The sequence below is a fragment of the Chrysochloris asiatica genome, unplaced genomic scaffold, assembly GCF_000296735.1.
Source record: "Chrysochloris asiatica unplaced genomic scaffold, ChrAsi1.0 scaffold00024, whole genome shotgun sequence".
In the NCBI taxonomy this organism is placed as follows: Eukaryota; Metazoa; Chordata; class Mammalia; order Afrosoricida; family Chrysochloridae; genus Chrysochloris; species Chrysochloris asiatica.
This window is the reverse complement of record NW_006408542.1, coordinates 18,700,858-18,723,524: the sequence shown is the minus strand read 5'-3', so window position 1 is coordinate 18,723,524 and position 22,667 is coordinate 18,700,858. Positions and strand designations below refer to the sequence as shown.

At 44.9% G+C, this 22,667-nt stretch overlaps 1 protein-coding gene and 3 pseudogenes across 1 annotated transcript in view; 2 read left to right on the top strand and 2 right to left on the bottom strand.

Annotated features, from left to right (window-relative positions):
* PRKCE (protein kinase C, epsilon) overlaps positions 1 to 22,667 on the bottom strand; it is a 771,524-nt gene that overhangs the window by 224,828 nt on the left and 524,029 nt on the right. The window lies entirely within an intron of this gene.
* On the top strand, positions 1,079 to 2,674 carry LOC102836402 (annotated as a pseudogene).
* LOC102836026 lies at positions 5,555 to 6,213 on the bottom strand (annotated as a pseudogene).
* LOC102835647 lies at positions 6,217 to 6,747 on the top strand (annotated as a pseudogene).

Sequence of the window (22,667 nt, the reverse complement as noted above, 5' to 3'; positions counted from 1 at the left end):
CTGATGAAATGAAATGCAGATGGGTCTCTTGTGATACAATAGTGAATAATTGTTATCATGACTGATTGTGAAGGTTGGAAATGTAAAGGTAGACATTTTATAGCAAGGAAGGGAGGAAATAACTTTTCAGTCTTGGAGTGGAGGTCCCTAGGACCATCAACGGAGAAGAGCAGAGAGCGGGACACTACCCAGAGAAGCAGTGATGCCCGAGATGGAGGCAGAGATAATGACCAATGACGTGGAGCAATGGAGCATTTGGGGACTTTAGATCCAGAGAGGGAGAGCGACTGTGTGCTGAAGACTGGGGGAGTGGGGGGAGAGTGTAAGGGGCAGGCTTGCAGGGTATACCCTTTGGTCGGCTGATGATGCATGGAGGGGATTGTAACCATGGCAATGATACAATGTACGATAGAATGAATGTAAAACTAATGTTCTCCCATGTAAACTATCATATAATTCACAATAAAAAATGCATTAACTGCAAAGTGCAATAAAGCAAATAAAACAAGGTATGCTTCTATATAATGAAGCACATAAAGGGCACAGTTACAAAGACTACCTAAACATAACCACACAGTTCATGGGAATGGCTGACTGGGTTTGAAGTCTTATGGAACAACTCGGTCAAGTGGCCTAACGTAGTTCATAAAGTTTATGTTCTACATCCTTATTTGGTGAGTAGTGGTCTGGGGTGTCTTAAAAGCTGTGAGCAGTTATCTAAGATAAAAATATTCTGGAGTAAAACAGAAAGAAGGAAACCAAAGACTAAAACAAGAGAGTGCTCCATAGATCTAATAATAGCCCACACACACCCTATCCTGATCTATCCTAAGACCAGAAGAACTAGATGGTGCCGTGCTACTTTGACAGACTGTTGGGACCAGGGACACAATAGGTGTTCCCAGATAGAATGGGACAAAAATGTAGAACAAAAGTCACCGTCTTTTAAAAGGCCAGGCTGTAATCTTGAAAGATCTTTTACAATCTGAACTGAAAACTACCGCTGGAGGTTACCTTTAAGTTAATAAAAGATTCATCCATATAAGACGTAACTGTCAGTAATCACCCTAAAGCAAAGATGGTCCATCACATCACCAAGGGAGATCTGGAGCTGAGGATGGTGGCCGAGAAGTCTCGGGTCCTGTGGAGGAGGAGCTAAGCCTGCATCACGGTGAGATAACAGGAGCTGCAGCAGTACCTGCTGCGCTCAAACCCTAACCCACCGCCTGCCGACCACCCCGAGGCCACGGAGAGCCTGCGGCTGGGCGAGCGGCTGCTATCAACCAGCAGGAGCAGCAGAGGGAGAGCAGGACGCTATGGGACAAGTACGAGAAGATGCTGAAGACCTACCAGGCCGAGGTGCAGAAGCTGCGAGTGGCTAACTCCAAGAACTTGCAGGATGTGGCGGACCTCAAGGACAAAGCCCAGCAGGTCACCAACGAAAACACGGGGCTCATGGACAAGTGGAAGTCCAAGCTGACAACCAGAAGTTCCTGGAGGACCTTAAGGCCACAATGAACTCGGGCCCGGGCGCCCAGCATTAGGAAATTGGGGAGCGGAAGGCCGTGAAGGAAGGCGTCAAGCTGGAGCACCCGCTGGACCTGGGTCAACCTGCGGGCCAAGCACGACCTGGAGACGGCTGTGCATGTGAAGGAGGAGTGCCCGCGGCAGAAGCTGCACGAGGCCCAGGATCAGCTGACCAGGCTCAGGCAGCACTGGCAGACCCAGCAGGAGCTGCAGGAGACCCAGGACCAGTTCCGGGACGCCAAGCTGCGCGTACCGGAGCTGGAGAGGGTGCACGGGGACTACCGCGGGCTGGTGCGGGCCATCAAGTTCCTCAAGGAGCAGATCTCCGTGGCAGAGAAGAAGATGCTGGACTACGAGGCGCTGCAACAGGCCAAGGCCCAGAGCAGGCAAGAGGTTGAGCAGCTACGGGAGAATCTGCTTGTCACCAAGAACAGATTGCAGGCCGTCGAGTCCCTGCGTTCGGGCCAGCACACTCACATGATTGAGTCCAACGACATTTCCCACTAGACCATCAAGATGAAAGAGACCATGGAGGTCCTTAAGGACAAGCTCAACAAGAGGGACAAAGTGACCGCCTTGACATCCCAGGCTGAAATGCTCAGGGTCCAAGTAAGTGCACTGGAGTGCAAGTCTAAGTCCAGAGAGAAGATGGACAGCGTCCTGAAGGCGTGTCCCGGAAGATCCATGATGCCTCAGGCCAGCTGGTGCACATCAGTCAGAAACTACTCAGTAAAGAGCAGATCCTGAAGGAGTTGCAGGTGTTGTACTAACAGCCACTCCCCAGGACCCGAGAGGGACCTGAGCTGAGAGGTCCACAGGACCCAGTGGCGGATCAAGGAACAGAAACTCAAGGATGACATCTGGGCCTGCGTGAGAAGCTGACCGGGCTGGTTAAAGAGAAATCCCTGTCAGAGCAGAGGCGCTATTCCCTCATTGACCCTTCCACGGCGCCTGAGCTCCTGCGGCTGCCTCGCCAGCTCATCATCACGGAGGACACACTTCATGATGCACTGGACCAGGCCCGGCAGGTAGAAAAGCTCATGGAGGCCAAGCGGAACTGCTCCAAGTCCCAGGTCCTCAGTAGTTCCAGTCTGCGAACGGCATTCACCACCAAGAAAAGGCCCACAAACAGGAAGAAAACCACTGACCCTGAGGGACCCAGGCGCCTTGATGGCGCCCCCTCCAGGCAGGGGTTAGGAATGTCACTTTGGAGACAAGTACAGTGTTTGTAAGGATCACACACTCACTGTACTCACTGCTGTACAATTACCCCTTCCAAACCCCCTGCAGGACCAGGAGACTTCCTTATGCACAGTCTTCCACAGAGAACGGCACAGCCCCGGCTTGGGCCCTCAACCTCTGCCTGGACGCCTGGATGCCTGGCAGGTCCCAAAGTTTGGGATGCAGAAGCCAGCCAGCCAGGCCGTATCTTCACCTGCCCTCCCTGTCTTCCCACCCCGGGACAAACAGTTCCTGGGCCATTCCCTGCTCTCCCTCACCTCCCTCCGCCCCCTAGGTTCCCTTGGGCCCTAGAGCTGCCACTGGCCCCAGAAGGGGTCAGGGGGTAGAGGCCCAGGAAGTGAGTCCAGTCTGCAGGAACTAGTGGAACCCATTTTCCAAGGCCATTTTCAGGATGCGGTGAATACAGGGCTTCTTGCCCCCTTCAAACAGTGGTACTAGTTTCCCTTAGCCACCTGCCCAGGGGGGCTCCAGGTTCATGGTACAGGTGGGCAGGACCTCTCCCCTCCCCATGGGACATAGGCACAGACTTACATTCCCTGCCAGCTGCTAGCTTAGGCATTTGCCCAAGGCCAGCCCGCAGTATTAGGAAGGTGTGATAGGCCCTCTCCTCCTCCCCACCCCTGACCTTGGCCAGTCCTGGCTTGAAGCTAAGTTAGAGCAGCCACAGGGACTCCAGAGCACGTATTGACTAGTCAGGAGTACGGGGTCTCCCAGGATGACCACATGCTCTGGATATTCACACCCTTGCGCGATCAGGCCACACAAATGCTGCACCCCCCAGGCACACAAGGATGAACATCCAGGGACACATATGTTACACACACTGCCTCTCCACCTCCGCCCTGTCTCCTGTTTCTAGGAAAAGCCCACAAAGGGTGTGGGGGGACAAGAGAAATCTAGCTGCTCTCTCTCTTCTTCCCCTCAAGTCTCTGCGTAATGGGAAAAGACAGTGTCACACAGCAGCCCCACCTGGGGGGCTGCCCAGCCTGCAAGCAGGCAATCACCTTGTGCCTTAGCTTCACCCTTTCTCAGATCAGGGCTCACTGCCTTCCATAATGCACTAGGACCAGGTGGGCAAACCTACTCTAGGACCAGCTCAGGTGCCTCAGTGAGCACTACAGGTAGAGTGGGTGATGTCCATGCACTTGCCCAAACACAACCCATCCTGGGCCAGCAGGTTAGTCCCCTGGGCCCCCCACCCCACTGGTTTTGAATAGCATTCCCATGTGGGTTTCTAACAACACTAGAGAAGCCAAGCTTTAGCGGCCTAATCCAGACCAAATAGTGTTGTTTCCCACACAGGCAGGTAGGAGGCAGCGATCAGTCTACCAGTGAGACCCACGCACATGGCACCACCAGGGCTGGAGCCACCCCGGGTGAGCTCACAGGCTGATGGGGGTCACAGACACGGCTTCCTGTGAGCATCTGTCCTATGTGGCTGCCCGGGTTATCAGCTCAGCCATGGTCTCCTTCATACCCCCAGACCCTCCTCCCATTCTTCCCCTCTGCTAAGTGGAATTGTTGATATGTGGCAAGTCTGTGCCACACTAAAATAAAGCTTGTAACTGAGGGAAAAAACAACAACAAAAAAACAAGATCAACAATGGAGCCCGGAACTTGAGGACCAAGAGCGTCACTTCCTGCAGCAGGCCACACAGGTCAATGTCTGGGACAGCACGCTATTATCATTATTATTTATTTGGAGGCGGGGGTGCAGCCTCTTTATTTGTGGGGTAGGAGGAATAACATCCAAGGAAACAGGAGTTTGAGGACTAGGAGAGTGAGACAGGGAAGGAGGGTCATGAAGAGAGATCAGTGCTGTGTGTAATGAGGGTTCCATTGGGCAGGGCCCTCCAGGCAGTCTCTGCCAAGTGTTCATCTGACAGAGGAAAGCTTGAATGACAACCCCCTAGCTCACATCTTCCACTGGGTCAGGACTGTCTCCATGACTGTAGCTCCCTGAGCTTCCGGGCTCCACTTGTGCACACGCTCAGCAGGAGCATTGTGGGAGAAGTCCCTGACTTTTTAGAACTTTCCCCATACTTGTCTGGATCGTCAGTCTTCAGGCTTTCAGCTTTCTTTTCTGTCGCAGACCTCTGAGTCCTGCCACTTTCCCATCTTCTCTTAACTAGACCTTTAACTTTCACTTCTATAATGGGGTTTTCTCTGATTGGCACAGACTTTGCCTGCCTCAATGAATCCAACAGTAAGCTGCTTGCTTAAAAAAAAAAATTTTTTTTTTAAATCCAGTCATTTCCCCCTGCCTGCAGATCTTTCCTTCACAGGTAAATCTATTCTCTTAGCAGTTCTGGGTGGGGCTCAGGTTTCCACCTAAGCCTTATACTCTACAAAGGCTTAAAAAAAAAAAAAAAAGGCTTTTTTTAAAAAAAATACTTTATTCTTTAGAAAATACAGCATTCACCCATCCATCCTGCAGTGACCCTATGTCCCAGCCCCAATGGACCCCACCCCTTGTAGCCAAAGGCTTCTGAGACCCTAGTCTCAGTTTCCCTGAGGACCAGGGTCATGCTAGGCCCTCCAGCAAGCCCTCTAGAGCAGCCAGGCAGGACCCCAGATCCCTGAGAACATGAATGAAAGACAAGGACAACAATAGGAGGAGGATCACAAAATGTCAACCCAGTGGCCCTCAGAAGCTACAGAAGGTGCTCAGTCACCAGTCCCCTTGCCCCATGGGAAACAACCCTCTCTGGGAGCCCAAGCTGAAGGAGGAACAGGGGTGAGTGCCCCCCTAGTCCACACGCCAGCCTGGCTCAGGTCCAGCCTCCTAGCTGTCATCCCTATCCTCACCAGGACTTTGGATGAGGTGCTTGTGGCTCCGTTTGTCCCCAGGACCCTTGGGCTTGGCAAAGGCCTGCTTGAAGGCATGTTGCTTGGGGTGCACCTTGTTGTAGAGGAACTTGGCTGTCAGCTCTGCTCGTAACCGATCTCAGTCTTCTTGGCGATGTCTAGCTGGAGAAGTCCTGCTCCACAGAGTCCAGGAGGCAGCTCTTACAACTGGAATAGAGCATGCGTGCCTTGATGCTGCACTTGTAGCCTGGCATCGAGATACACAATAGACTCAAGGTGGTCACCCTCGTGGGTATGCTTGTAGAGGAAGACGTGGTAGTGGGCAGTATCTCGGGACACCCTCAAGGGCAGCTGGACCACATCTGTAGGTTCTGTGTGCACCAGATCGATCGTCTCCCATTCCAGGTTCAACTTTAGCTGGATATAGTTGATCATCTTCTGTCTGAGCTGCTGGAGCGCCCACTGAGCCTCCGGCTGTAGAGGGAAGGCAAGGCCCTGCAGGGTCTGGTGCTTGCTCTCCACACTGATCTCTGTCTTCACCTCATTAATACAGATCTGCTGGAGTTCTCTCTCAGCCGATGTCAGCAGGGCAGGCGCTGCACAGGATAACAGGTGCTTCTGGTACCCAGTGAAGGAGAGGTGGAGCAGGAATCTCATCCCCTACAGAACAGATGGGCTCTATGGTTCTTCAAGCAGCAGAATCTGGCAGGACAACCTGCTCCTGCTCACCAAGTTTGACACCATGGAGGACTTCTGGTTGACATACAGTCATATCCAACAGGCCAGTAAGCTTTCTTCCAGCTGTAACTATGCCTTGTTCAAAGATGGCATCCAGCCCATGTGCGAAGACAGCAGGAATAAGCGGGGTGGCCGCTGGCTGGTCAGCCTGGCCAAGCACCAATGCCACAGCAAGCTACATCATCTCTGTTTGGAGACATTGCTGTGTCTGATGGGGGAAAGCTTTAAGGAATGTGTGGGGCTGTAGTCAATATCTGCACAAAGGGAGACAAGATCTCCGTGTGGACACAGGAGGTGGAGAACCAGGCCAGTATGCTGCACATCGGGTGTGTATACAAAGAACACCTAGGCCTCTCAACAAAAGCAACTATTGGTTATCAGGCCCATGCAGACACAGCCACTAAGAGTACCAGGAACAAGTTTGTGGTGTGATAGGGCCTTTGTGCCACTCACAATTCAATTTCATCATCTAAGCTTCTGTGTGTGTGTGCGTGCACTTACACAGTTGGGGGAGGGTGGCTTACACTGCTGTACCTGGGCAGGATGGTTACAGATAACCTGGTTCTTCCTGTGACCTGGAGTGAATATGAACACTGTTTATCATGAGGGGCCCAAGCCTAAGGACTCAGAATTGACTGGAGCCCTAGAGCAGAGGAGAAGGGGTGGAGAGAGGACCCTCCTGGGTTTCTATTATGTGAGACTAGGATAGGTTGCTGGTCTGTGGAAGGAGGCCCAGCACTTTAAGGGCTAGACTCTTCCCACGTGAGAGGGGCTCACGTCCACTGCCACTCTGAGGACAAGTAGAAACCACTCTTCTTTGTGATGATGTTGTTCACAAACTTTAGAGGTTACCTCCTCTCAGATTTGTAACCTCAGATCCTACCTCTGTTGTACTTCCCTCAACCAGCTGTGAGTGGGTCTCTGAAGTGGGGTTTGTGGACCCCTTACGGCCCCACTACACACACACACACACCCGCCTGCCCTCCCTGGTCCAAGAGCCATGTCTTCCTCGTGTGGCCTGAGGTTGAGGCAGTATAGGTAGTGCTGAGTTTCTGTTAAGTGAAACCCACTGTCTTTTTGACTGAACTGTAATAAAACGTTCTGCACATGCTGGCAACAACAACAACAACAACAAAAAGGAGTATCCTCTCTCCACCCTTTCTCCTCTGCTCTAGGCTCCTGTCATTCTGAGTCCATAGGCTTGGGCCCCTCATGAGAGGGAGCAGGAAACTAGATAAATGCAAATGAAACCAGTCTGGAAATTATAGAATGTTGACACATTGTGAACAATGTAACCAATGTCACTGAATATGTACAGAACTTGTTCAGTGGGAACCTAATTTTCAGTGTAAACTTTCATCAAAAACACAATAAACTATTATATATGTGAAAAGGAAACCTCCCTCAAACTTTATCCTTAAAATACCATGATACAGCAATGACACCCATTCATTTTATTCCCTTGGATGTACACTGTAAAACGTAAACATGGCTCGTTGCTCACCTTTTCAATCCAAGTACTGTCTCCTTACGTCAAAGTGAATCTTCCTGGGCTGTTCCTCCGTGTTCCTTTTGGAGGACAAGGGAAGGCTACAAGCTACATCACTACCCATCAGTTTGGCAGGGTCTATATCCAGCCACAGACCAGCATGCTCAGCTCTAAGAGCTACAGCTGGGCAATGAGCTTAGTTACCTAGCAACCTGCACACAAGTGTTCCTGATAAAATGGATTACACGCTGCGGCTGAATCCCAAGTGAATATCTTATTGCCCCAACAAAGGAATTAAATTGTACCTCCCACAACACCACAAGGACGAACTGAAAGATTTTTTTTTTTTTTTTGCCTACAATCTCTCCTGGTATTCTCCCTGAAGTATCGTGGTAAAATCAAAATGCTCTAATGGGGTCAAAAGTGTATGTTTCAACTTCCTATTGTCTCTGTAAAACTATGTTTTCATAACAGAAACTAGAGGGTCTGTTTTCCCTTCTATTGCTTTCTTAATACAACTGACTGCCTAAAATGCCACCTGAAAGAGTTATTCCAGAGTGCCTCAGCCTACAGACAAAAGGAGACTGATCCACCATCTGTCAATAACTTGCCATCCTATTTATACTTCTGTCTCTTGCAAATGTGGTTTCTGTTTTACCAGACTTCATGAGACTAATGTCCTCTGAGCATTCAGACAAAATGCAGTTTCTAAAAGCAGAAAACCAGGGTTTGAATCAAGGCTCTGACACTTGCAGCTGAGTGACCTCTCTTTGGGATAATGATGTACCTCAGACACCTGATGTGTAGGTTAAAAAGGTAATAAGGAGCTCTGGTAGCGTAGTGATTACGAATCGGGCTGTGAACCACAAGGTCAGCAGTTCGAAACTACTAGCTGATCCACAGGAGACCGATGAGGCGTTCTGCTCCCATAAAGATTTACAGCCTCGGAAACCCTGTTCAGGGTCACTATGGGTCGGAACTGACTCCACGGCACATAACAACAACAACATGTAAAATGCTTGGAACTCAACCTGACATATAAGTACTATGTAAGCTTTAGGAGTCTCTGGGTGGTACAGATGGTTAAGTGTTCAACTCTTAAAGGTTGTTGGTTTGAACCCACCCAGAGGCACTAGGAAGACAGGCCTGGAAATATGCTTCTAAAAAGTCACAGTCTTTAAAAGCCTAGGGAGAAATTCTACTCTGCACACTTGGGGTCACACAGAGTTGGAACAACTTGATGGCAACTGGATTCTGGTTTATGCAAGTTTTTCCTATTCTTACTGTTTTTGAGCCAAGGATAAATTGCAATAAAAGACGGTGGGGTTTAGATGACCTTTCTCTCTTTCCTTTCTCAAACCACAACTGTTGTTGTTAAGTGTCATTGATTTGGTTCCAACCCATGGCAATGCTGTATAGGGTTTCCAAAGAGTGGCTGGTGAGCTTGAACTGCCAACCTTGCAGTTCAAACAGACTTTTTCATCCAGTGCATTAGCCCACAGCGCCACACTAAGATGCTAGCTATCACACTGTGGTTCTGTGCCTTCAAGTTGGTTCCAACCCATAACAACCCTGTGAGTTTCCTAGGAGCTGCTGGTGAGATGCCTTGTGGTTCAAACCGACTTTTCAGTCCAGCACATTAACCCACCGTGCCACACCAGGACTCCCAAACCACAATTGTGGCTTCCAAAGACACACTGCCAATAGGAACATCTTTGTCCAATATATTCTTCACTGAAACAGTGCTGTGGCCAGCAGGTTGGCAATACTATCTCTGGACACATAAATATGGAGAGCAACAATCCTTGATACCAAACACTTTTTTTTTTTTGGTAGAGGACATTAAATTGTATTAGTCTTAAATCACCTTAAAGCAATATTTGTTCTATATGCAAACAACCCTGGTCACTATGTACATAGAGCTTCATATTTTAATGAAGGCCCTATCTTCCTTCCTTTTCCAGGTCCAATACAATGTCCAAAGGATTCTTTGATTGTAAAAAAGTAGTCTAGTTGGATTTTCTAGTAAGCATCAGAAAGGTATATTGCTTGCTACAGTCCAGAAGATACCAAACATTTGTATAGCATGTTGTTGTCAAGTACTGTCAAATTCGTTCTAACTCATAGCAACCCTATATAAGGTTTCCAAGGAGTGACTGACTTTGAATCGCTGACTTTGTGGTTCAAACCAACCTTGTGGTCCTGTGATTATTCTACAGCGCCACATAAATTAAACATGCATTTATTCTTTATGCCTGTCAATATTTCCAGAATAAATCTGGAATTTAGGGACAGTGCTACAGCATTTGTATGTGGTCCGTATTTGCAATTTGATGAAATTATTTAATAATAAATTTGTTTACTGGTAATAAATAGTAATAAAAAAGAATAGCCAAATAGCCCATTAAGATAAATATGCAAATGGAAAATCTCTAAATCCAGCTTGGGGGCCATCTACATAAAGGACACTGAAACTGTTAACTGGGTAAGCCAGAAGCTAAAAGGAATTGTGTCTGCCGTGTTCTAGAAACTGTGTTGGGCTTTAATGAGACAATTAACTCCGATATTTCCTGTGAGATTTGGACATGTAGGACCATGAGTCATTGAGAGTCTGTTTGAATTTGGAATCCTGATGTAGAACGAAGATCTTGTGACTATCAAGGTGGAAGTATTTGGTGGATTGACCTTTGAAAAAGAAACAGTAAACAGAACCACTTTTCTATTCACTGATAGTATCTTTGCTTTTCTCTCTCACACACATTTGCGAAGTTAAGACAAGTCTGTAGTGGCCCCATGCACCATTCTCAATGAGTTGCATTTTTAAAAGACTCTTAGAATTACATTCTGAAGGAACCTTCTCAGTCCTGTAGTCTTAACTCCCCTCTCCTTGTGGCCCTCCAGGTTTATAGAATAAAATGGATTATGAAATAAAATTTCTATAGAAATGTCTTAGAGTAAGTACCAGTATCAGAAGCCAAAGCTAGAACCTGGTTTTCTTGGCTCATGGTGCCCTCTTCTCTGAAGCCTGTGTACTCCACAAATCAATAGGGACCACATGAACACAAATAGTCAACTGGATATACCGACCACCTGGCAAGATCTTCAAAGTCAAAGCATTAAAAGGGCCACCTGGGTTATCTGGAGTATCTGAGACCACTTGTACAAAAGGTTCAGGTTATACAAGGCGAGTTCATTGCTTTATGCGAAGCAATCTCAATAGACTGGGTAGAAACTGCCACAGAATGCCCCATGTGACTTTTCCTGTGGAAAATATATGAGCCTGCTATCAAAATTCAACTTGAATCTAAATATAGACACACTAAAAAAGGTAAATCCTAAAATCCAATAGATGGCATTAGGGGAAGACGGGAGGTCTGACATCAACAGATGAGGAAATTGGTTTTGTTTGGTGAAAGGGTTACATAACTCGAACCTCTGGTTTTAGATTTCAAGATGAAACATTTTCCTTTAAATTGGATCTTTATGTATCCATTGAACTGTGGGCACACGACACCTTAGAAGCATGTAGGTCACTTAACACAATGGGCAGTAGTCCAAGCTCTTACTTCTTACTCAGTCCAAGATACACAACTGACATTTTCTAGAGTATTAAATGGAACGCCATACTTTCTTCACAAACAGACCAAGTCTTTCCAAAACTGAGGGGAATCATCTGTGTCAAGTCTTTCTTCGGTTCTCTCGGACTGTCTCTGGACTCCTAGGGTGTTAAAACAGCGGCCTTGCTGATGTCTCTGCATTTTGTTTCCCCCTTTCATCCCCACCACATAGATCGGCCAGATTGTACTTCCCAGTCATTACACTCTATGATGTCATCAAGAGGCCCTCTTTTACTCCCACTTCCTAAGTCCCAACTCCTTGCCTCGCATTGTCAAAACTCCACAACTTGGCCAAAATTTCTTGATAAAGTTGTCTGTCTCAACTTCCCAACTGTTTCAGCATAGCAAGTCACTCTCCTTAAACTTCAGGTCCATTTTTTGCAAATCTCCCTCCCTTCTTCCTCCCTGAAACTTGCCTTGCTCCACTCCTCACCCTCCACTTGCGAATTCCCATACAGAGCATACTCCACATTCAACCTGGTCCACAGTGGCCCCTTCCAGAGCACAGAAAGCAAGAGGTGGGGAACGTGGGTCTAAATCCTAGGTCTGTCGCTTAGCTCTGGAGATGACCTTGAGCAAGTCGCTAGGCCTTCTTGAGACTCAGTTTTCTCATCCAGAGATGACAGTAATACCTACAATCCCCTGGGACTAGTGTAAAATTTATGAGATTAGCTCTTAACCACTTTGTGTAGGCTTGCCACATAATAACCACTAAAAAATAGCTGCCAGCAGTCAACTCATGGCACCTATAAGCACCAATGATGATCCATAGGGTTTTCAAGCATGTCAGAGGAGAACAACAATCCACAGGGTTTTCAATGACTGATTTTTCAGAAGTAGATTGCCAGGACTTTCTTCTGAGGCACTGCTGGATAGACTAACCTCCAACCTTTTAGTTAGAAGCTGAGTGTGTTCAGAGTAGACAGGGATGGGCAACTTGGACACTGGCTACCCAAAATGGGGGGCAGGGGGCTACAAAGGCAAGAAGTGACTGGCTTATAAGCTTTCAAGAGGGAACCTAGATCCAGAGGGCCTGGAGGAAGGTAGAATCTCCAGTGAGTAGTATTCAATCTGACTAGGCAGGGCTGATGAAAGGAAATGCAGACAGGTCTCTTGTGATACAATAGTGAAAAATTGTTATCAGGACTGATTGTGAGGGTCGGAAATGTAAACGTAGACGTTTTATAGCAAGGAGGGGAGTGATTAACTTTTCAGTCTAGAGCGGAGGTCCCTAGGACCATCAAGGGAGAAGAGCAGAGAGCGGGACCCTACCCAGAGAAGCAGTGATGCCTGAAATGGAGCCAGAGATGATGATGTGGAGCGATGGAGCAGCTGGAGACTTTAGATCCAGAGAGGGAGAGCAACTGTGTGCTGAAGACCTGGGGGCACGGGGGAAGGATTGCATGGAGGGGATTGTAACCATGGCAATGAGACAATATATGATAGAATGAATGTAAAACTAATGTTCTCCCATGTAAACTATCACATAATTCACAATAAAACATTTAAGAAAAAAAAGAAATACAGGTTTCTCCTTTCTTGTTACGAATTCCCAATATTCTAAGTTACTGTTTACTGTACAATATCATGCCCTCTTTCTTTGAGCCTGAGGAAAGAGCCCCCATCCATGCTATCTCCCAGTAGGGTTCTAATTAGTTTCTCACCCAGAGCAGGTGCTCATACCAGCTTGTTGGTCAATGAAGTAGGGTCATATCCCAGTCACATTCTCTCCATTGTAGGTAAAGCCTTCCTCTTTGTCACCCAAAGCAGTTTAAAAGACAGGCTTTGGGGTATTGCTTGCCATAGGTACTTCCACCAGTGGGCCAACAGAATGGAGACCGCATTCTCATGGAATACCAAAAATGTATGTCTTGAGTCTGTTTCTAATACTATCTAAATCTCAGGAATGTGCCCATTTTAATAATGGAAGGACTACTGTAATTAAAATCTGCAGGAACTGGTGCCTGCAGTTATATGCATCAAGTTATATATGAATAAGAACCAACAAAGAGCATGACTCACTCAAAATTCTACAGGAAAAATTGTAGTTGTGTGTGTGTGTGTTTTAACGTGAAATCCTTTCCTCAATAATATCTTACTTGGAATACAGACACACAAAACACTTACAAATGGGGCTTCTCTATCTGAAGCAGGACAGAGAGTTTCTCTCACTACAACACACATTGGGCTCATTGTGTACACATGCGTACCACCCTCCCCCCATACACAAACATACATGATAGCTTCTGAGGCACCTCCATGTAACTTGAAAGCCATAGTTTTAAAAGAAACACCAAAAAGTTAAGGAGAATCAATAATTAGACCACTTAGTGGTAAAAAAAAAAAACCCAGTCCATTAAACAAAGATATGCATATATGTATATCACTAAAGGAATTTCAGCCTTGTTCTACCATATGTCCAAGTCAAACAGATTACTTACAAATTTTATTCAAGCTTAGGTTATAGAAAGAGAGAAATAGAAATAGGGAGGAACCAGTTGTGTTGTAAAGAGCCTTCATTACACTATGCTAGCCGGTGCATTCTGGTTCATTCTCTGCTGACATCAGATCCACAGGAAGCCAGGCATTTATCAGCTGCCTGCAATCCCCAAATGTGGAATTACTCTACAAAAGGCCATCAAATCTAACATAACCTTAGAAATATTATTTAAATAGTTCATGGCAATAGAAATAGTCACGCTATATCATTAGGTGAAATTTACCAGACAGCATGTTGTTGTTGTTATTGTTAAGTGTCGTCGAGTTGGTTCCGACCCATAGCGACCCTGTACAGGGTTTCCGAGGGTGTAAATCTTTACGGGAGTAGAAAGCCTCATCTTTCTCCCGCGGAGCGGCTGGTAGTTTCGAACTGCTGACCTTAAGGTTTGCAGCCCGATTCGTAACCACTACGTTACCAGACAGCATATGAACAAATAAATACTTTTTAAAACTGGAAATATACAAAACAGAATGGTGGTAATGGTCATTTAAATCTTTTCTTTTTTTGTTTTTTTTTTCCTTTCCTGAATTTTTCAAATTTTCCACAATTAACAGATACTCTTTGTAATAACAAAAAAAAAATTTTTTTTAGAGAGACTAGGCCAACACGTCCTAAGGGAGAACAAAGCCACCAAGTTCTGGCACTAGATAGAGGCCAGCATGTTTCATGCCATGGTACGATGGGTATATCCCCAGGAGGCAAGCTCCATGAGGCCTAGAATGGAACCCTCTTGTTTACTGCTATTCCCCTAGCAGCCAGCACAGTGCAGGTGAGGTGCTCAAAAACAACAACTGAGTGGACATATGTGAGGGCCTCATCTTGTACCTGTCTACTTTGGATCTCATTCTTGTGTCCATGTCCTCTTTTCCTCCCCCTTCTTGTACTTTCAGAAAACAAAAACATTTCCAGAAACAGTCTGACAGATCTCATTACTCATTACTCTTGCCCACTTAAGGGGAATTCATTTTTTTTTTTTACCCCAATATACTAAAGCCTAAGAATATACAAATGCTACTTTCAAACCCTTTCTCATGGACAGTAATCTGGGGCTGGGGAACGGGGCTTGGAGGTGAGAATATTCAAAGCAGAAATTTTGGACAGATGGGAGAAGTAGAAAGCAGATTAATGTAGTATGAACAAAGGCTTCTGGGAAGTCTTGATTCCAACTGGGGATGGTACTACAGGCAAGTAGTAAGACCATGCTGGACCTCAGCTGTCTCGCATGTAAAAAAGGAGTAACAGCATTTACCTCACAAAAGGATCATTTAGAACATGTGTCCTATTCAAATGTCCTTCCGGACAAAGAAGTTTCATGAGGCAGCAACATCATAGATTAAGAGTCAGCACACATACTTCTCTGCCCCCAGCCACGTGAGCATAAATAACCTCTATAGCATTTCGTTTTACTACATGGAATGAGCCCTATAATGCTTAAAGAGCTCCTTCTCCATGAAGTCTTTATTGACTCTGAGATGAGCATGGTGATTTCCTTTCACTCAATGGCTAGAGCTCTCCCAGTCTGTCTAACAATAGATACACACCACACACCCAACACAACTCCAGAAGACTCAGACCACTCCTTTTCAAGAGAAGAGCTTATGTTCCAACTAGTTCAATACAAGGTCCTAGGGTAAAAGTCTTGTTATGTCCCACAGGGATAGGCTGCTAACCTCAAGTTGGGAGATTCAAACCCATCAGCTGCTTCTAGGGAGAAAGATGGGATTGGGTATATTACCATCAAGATTTACAGTCCAGGAAATCTATATAGAGTTGCTGTGAACTGACATTAATTTGATGGCAGTGGGGTTTTGTAGGGGGCATTTGTTGTCAGTGGCTGCAGAGTTGACTCTGATGCACGGCAACCCTCTTGGGTGCAGAGTAGAACAGCTCCATGGGTTTTCAAGGCCGGGCCCTGTCTCTCAAGGCATCTCTGAGTGGGTTTGAACAGCCAAGCTTTCAACGAAGAGTCAAGTGCTTAGCCGCTTAGGTCACCCAGGGACTAGTTTTTTTTTTAACTTTTTTATTGTGAATTGAGTGAAGGTTTACAGCCCAGATCATCAGTTTTACAATCAACAAATCATACACTTTGCTTCACTGTTGTTGTTGTTAAGTGCCGTTGAGTCAGTTCCAACCCATAGCAACCCTGTATAGCCCCGAGGAGTGGCTGGTCTCAAACCACGGACCCTGCAGTTCAAGCGGGCTTTGTAATCCAGTGCATTAACCCATAGCACCACACCAGGATTACATAGTTGCAATTCCTTCCCTATACCAACAGTTAACAGCATTCACTTTAACTATTACATTCCTCCCTATGTTTCCCACTACCTTCATCTTTCTTTCTGCTAATCTCCCTCTTGTTGCATACTGCCTGCCCGGTAACCCAAGTTACCATTTTGTAAACCATGTGCTGGCTGCCAGCACATAGCCTTTCTCCTTCCATGAGTCCAGACTCCTCAGATGCCCTATCTCTTCATGCCATCAACGCTGCCTCCATCTCTAGTGTCGCCGCTTCTCTGGTTAGGATCCCATGTTCTGCTCATGCTTTTCCCTCTTGCTAGTCATAGGGTACTCTGTTCCACCTAGGGGCTTTTTGCACTCGGTAAGCACTCGCTAAATAGGTGTCAGTTGACTGGTTAAAAGAATGGCATCATTGTCTATCCCCCTATAAATCAGGCAAGGATAATCTTCAAAAACAAGGAAATAAGAGTTTGCCAAGTCTGATCCTTTTTGACAATTGATTCTGCCAGCCCTAAGCCTGCAGCCACCACTGTGGTCTTCATTCCATTGAAATCTGTTAAAAATTACAGAAGCCATCTCTATTTGAAATCTTTCACTGGCAAATATGTTGAGATTCAAGTGACTATTGCCCAACCCACAAACCTACTCATGGTGTTGAATGCCTCAATTCACCCTTGTGAGGTTCTCACCAAATTTAATAAAACATCCTTCCACCTCCTTGGAAGCCACGATACCTTGGACAGACAAATGTGTTCTAGTAGGAAAGTCAACCAGATTGCTTGCTTTCTCAGCTCTTTTAGATTTACTCTGACAGAGTCATTAAAAAAAAAAAAAAAATCCACCAATGGCCTAATTTTTCACTTTGTTTGTGATTTAGTGTTTGCTGTTCTTCACAGCTAACAGTCAAAATAAACATCAGAGTTCACTGAAACTACAATTTTTCCCCTACATTGTCAATACTCCTTTCTCAGCAGTCACTGAGCATCACCACACACACATGCTCACACAGATTACTACAAGTCTTCTGAAAAATGTCGTCCCCAGTTGTTTTATTAAGAATTTCTCCATTCTGTGTTTTCCCCAAGGCAGCAATGAGAGCTGTCTGAGCAGAGTCTCTAGTTCACCCTCCTTTTCCTGACAAGCAATCTGAATACCAGAAAAGCCCTCTAGGATTTGGCTTCCCAGGCCTGGCAGGAAATGCCAAAGGGTCCGGGGCGGGTAAAATTATATAGAGATGAAAACACTTAAAGAAGAAAAGTCATGGATGAAATTACTCAGGATAGGTTTTGTGGCATTCAATTGGATGGAATGGTTTCTCAATAGAGATCATAAATACAGACACACAATGAGAATCTAAAATATGCCTGAGAATTTTCTTTTCTGTAATTATGGTATAGTTATGTGCTGTTGAGTTGGTTCTGATTCCTAGCAACCCTCTATAGAGTTTCTAAGGCTGCAAATTTTTGAGGGCGCAAAAGGTCTCATCCTTCTCCCATTTCTGTAACTTGAAGACATTAGCAGTAACAGTGATCTGGTACCCAACAACTCTATGATCCCTAGCAGTCAGTGGCTGCACGGAACCTAAGAGAGGCAATTCCTGGATTACTCCTTTGCTAATCCCTGACCTTGGCCAAGTCCACCACTTTTAGAGCCTGGTGGGTAGTCCAGCCTACCGGAGCTGGCACACTGCCTCACAGCATTTGCATATCCCCTCTCTGCCAACCAGCATCTGATCTTGCAGAAGCAAGATCTCTATTTTCCAAATACCCTCTCTTGCCTCTTCTCTTGCCTTGCTATAATTCATCCATTCTTATTTCCTTAGATGAAGCAGGGCACCACATGGGCTGTGAATTCTAGCAGTTTGAAAAATAATGAAAATGAGATTCGAGAATAAGTTCCAGGTTTTCCCAGTTTTGCCACCCATGATTCAAGATCTAGCTCAGGTTCCTCTCCTTCCAAGAACTCTTCCAGACTGCTATCTGCAGAGCTTCAGAAGAATCCCAACGTGAATTCCTCCGAAGAGCTGTCATGTCTGCATGTACTGCATGTCTCTCTCCTAAGTAGACATTAATCCCAGTGAGCTCAGAGATGATATGATTTCAGCTTTGTAGCCCCAGAATCTAGTGCAGTATCTTGCATATAGAAGATGCTGAAAACATACTACTTCGAATCAGTTAATTAATAATAACTATAAGCCATACCTTATTATTATTTCCCAAGCAATCATTTTAATATATATGAGAAAAGGCTAAACATTGCTAACAAAAATTTAATGTTAATCCATTTAAAAGTCATCTGGCTGTTTAAATATAAAAATTTTACTTTCTCATCGATGGTACAATTTCTATCGTTTCTTATGGCTATGTCAGTCTTTTGCCGAATGATGCCTTTTAAAAATAATTATCATGATCAGGGTCTGCTTATTGTAAGAGAAGATCTAAGATGAGTGAGGTTATTCTTTATTGGCTGAAACTGGTGGTCACTTACCTCCTTTAATTGCTCCTTATGTTTTAACAGTTGATTAAATACAGTTTGCAGCTTTACCTGGTTGGTTCAGATGACTCTAGAATCTCATAGAACACATAGGAGAGTACGAACACAAGTCAAACACACTGGTTTGAATGTGACTTTAGTTAAAGTGATTGGCCCAATTTCCTGGTCTCTCTGCTCCTTATCATTAGCTCTGAAATTTGAAGCATTTCATTTTATTATTCTTTTCCTCCAGATCCAGAGAATGACCAGAGGGCAATGAGCTATGTATGGATAGGTAGTCTTGGTACAGAAAAGCTGAGACACCACTGGGTCTGTAATCATTTTTATTAGTGAGTGCATACAGTACCCACATCTTACTTCCATCTAAGGTCTGCCAGTCAGTCAGTATGCAGAGTGTAGCCTGCAGCCTTGTGTAGCCTATTGGGGAATTCTCAAAGGAATGTTTCCATAAGGAGTTTTTGTCTTTCTACACAATGAAAACTAAAGGCTCACCTACAAATAATTAAATCCGACTTAATGTTACTGCTGCTATGCATGTCATAAGCAAATAAGAAGGAAAGACATCTTAATATGATTGCAACCTGGTCTTTGTGTTCTTTAATCACGTGCTAGAGTCTTAGTGTGGGAACTATACTTGGAGGTGCCGTGTTTTCTCTTCAGGGGAAGTGAAGCTACTGCAAGACTGAACTATGGTTACTGAACTCAGCTCTTTGTTGTTGTTGTTAAGTAAGTGCCCTCAAGTCAGTTCTGACTCATAGGGTCTCTGTATAGGGTTTCTGAGGAGTGGCAGGTGAGCTTGAACCGCTGACCTTATAGTTCAAATTGACCTTGCAGTCTAGCGCATTAACCCACAGTGCCACACCAGAACCCAGCTCGTAGTCAACCTAGATGCTATTTAAATCCTCCTGTCTTTCAAAGTCTGACATAAGCCTCTCCCTCCATCAACTCCAAAATGCAACCCCCCTCTGTGACTTCTTGGACTCCTGGTGTGGTATAAAATCAACACTGGGCTGCAAACCACAGGATCAGCACTTCAAATCCACCAGCTGCTCCTTGGAAACTCTATATAGGGTTGCTATGAGTCGGAACCAACTCGACAGTAGTTAACAACAACCATCCAGAACTTGGATAAACACAGGATGGCTAGCCACAAGGTTGGTGGTTCAAACCCACCAGCCACTCCTCAGAAACTCTATACAGGGCCGCTATGAATTGAAACCAACTCAATGACACTTAGCTACAACAATTACAACCCAGAACTTGGAGTCCCGGCATGGCACTGTAGCATTAACAATGGACTACTAACCTGAAGGCTGGGGTTCAAACCCATCTTGGAAATGTTATACGGGGTTGCTATGAATCTCATCTGACTCAATAGAACTTAACAACAACAACAGCTGAAGTCAACTATTCAATGCTATTTGCTGCTCTTTGTTTGCCTATTAAAGCATAAACTCCCAATCTCTTATTTTGTAAATGTTTCCATTTGGGAATCATTTAAATTTTTGCTGATAGCCCCATGCCTAGCACCTACCTGAAATTCTATGGCTATTTTATTATTTAAAACTATGGCTATTTTATTTTTATGTGAAAAGTCATATTTTCTAACTCTTAAGCTATTGCTGTTGTTAAGTGCCGTCAAGTTAGTTCGGACTCATAGTGAACCTGTATAGGGTTTCTGAGGAGCAGCTGGTGAGTTTGAACCACCGATCTACCAGTTCAAACCAACCCTGAGGTCGAGTGCTTATCATACTATGCCACACATGGGCTTATGAAATCATTCTTCATAAGATTCTATTCATTAGTAAGCTAAGGTCCTTCAATACTTTGAGAAAAACAAGATGATTATATATCTATTGGGTAAACGGCAATGTGCCATGATCTGCTGAGTAGTGACGGCCCAGGAAAGGTGACATCAGGTTGCTCCTGTTAACTGTAACGACCTGACAGTGACCTGAGAGGAGAGGTAATAAGTCTCTAAGCTGCAGGGAAAAGTCCTTTCTCTGCCATCTTTATCCTCCAGTCACCCAGAACCCAATATCCATGCATGCTTGGTGATTGTTATGTCCTAAAGGAAACCCATAGTGTCATGCAACACCATTTTGTACCTCAAAGCCAATACACAGTGAAGAATGCTAGCCTCAGTATTCTACAATGTATAAAAGAAAACACGGCTGACACCGAAGACATCCATTTCTACTGTGGCACTGTGGTTTAATGCGCTGAACTGCAAAGTTGGTTTGAATTGCAAAGTCGGTGGTTCAAGCTCATCAGTCACTCCTTGGAATCCCTATAAAGGATCGCTATGGGTCGGAATCAACTCGACAGCATTTAACAACAACAACAGCTCATTTACCAGGAGGTGTAGGAAAACTAAACCCTCAACTGCTACGTTCCAAGACCCACCATACCCAGTGGCTCTACAGAGACCTCTACAACTTGACTGGACCCATCCTGCAATGTTGGACCTCTTGGTAATGTGTCCAAAGAAAGAATGTCAGTGCAGCTTCCTGCCCTGGAGACCAGCTTAGATAGTGAGTGAGAGAGTTATTTGCAGGTGTTGAGGAAGTGGGAGAGCTTCCCTACACAGGGGACACTATGTTGGACCAGGCATAAGACAATTGCAATGAGATATCAGAGCAAGGCCACTGGGTTGGGAAGCCTGGAGACCAGATACCAGGACTGACTCTGCCAAAATGGAGTGTCTGTGGGCAAAAGACTTCACTTTTCTGTGACATACTTTCTCAGTGTTGAAAAAGAGCTGATTTATTTTTTTTATAAAGTCTTCAGAGTCTGAGATAGTGAGTACCTACCATGTATAAATCCCTGCAACAGGCACTGTGACCAAAACTAACATACAGGATACATCTCTCATTAATCTAGAGTTATGTTCTAGTGGAGAAAAGAAGGATGTTGACTTCATCATTGAGCTTCTATTGCCATGTTGGACAAACCCATAAATCTTACGTATTACATAACACATGTAAAACAATGAGTATAGCTTAGAATCCTGATACATGCTACACTATGGATGAACCCTGAAAACATTATGCTGAGTGAACTGAAATAAGTCAGTGATAAAAGGACAAATATTGTATGAGTAGCATCTATATTATATGACTGCCAATATTATATGAAATACCTAGAATAGGTAAGTGTATAGAAGCCAAAGTTGATTTTGTTATTAATGGAGGTATATTAGAGGGAGGGAGAAAGGAAGAAACAATGCTTGATGCTTAGGGGATATTGTTATTTAAGTGATGTTGAGCCAGTTCTGTCTCATAGTGACACTGTATAGGGTTTCCAAGCAATGGCCTGTGAGTTTGAATTGAATCCCCAACCTTGTGGTTCAAACGGACCTTGTGGTCCAGTGCATTATCCCATAGTCCCATATGAGCTTCTGTTAAGGGTGATGTAGAAATTCAGGAATGATATTTCAAACTCACCGGCCATTCCTTGGAAACCCTATACAGGGTTTCTATGAGTCTGAACTGACTCAAAGGCACTTAACAACAATAACAATAGTTGAACAACGTGATGAACGTAATTAATACCACTGAACAGCTCAAGGGAAGACTGTAGAAATGGCAAATGTTCTGTTACCTATAAACCTGCCACAATAAAATAAAAATGAGTAGAGTTAACAAGTCCTGAACTAATTCAGAAAAGAGATAGTTTCTTGTTAAGTGGGGGTAGGGTCTCTGAGGAAGGTTCCTTAGACAAAGTATTAAATTTTTATCTTGAAAGATAAGCAGTGTAATCATCAGCAGAGATTTTGTATTCCCCAGAGAGGTCAGAAGGCTAGGAAAAATTCCACAAGACCAGTATTTCTCAATGTGGAATAGGTGTGTGTATGTGAACTTGGAATCAAATAAATTGGGAAATAGTAGACTAAACAAAGTTAATCTTTTTTTTTTTTTTTTTTGCCTTCATTGCAAATCTCCTTGGGGACTTTAGTAAGCAAATGTGGTTGAGAATCTCTAAGAGAGGTCAAAAGTACAAACTGTTGACCCAC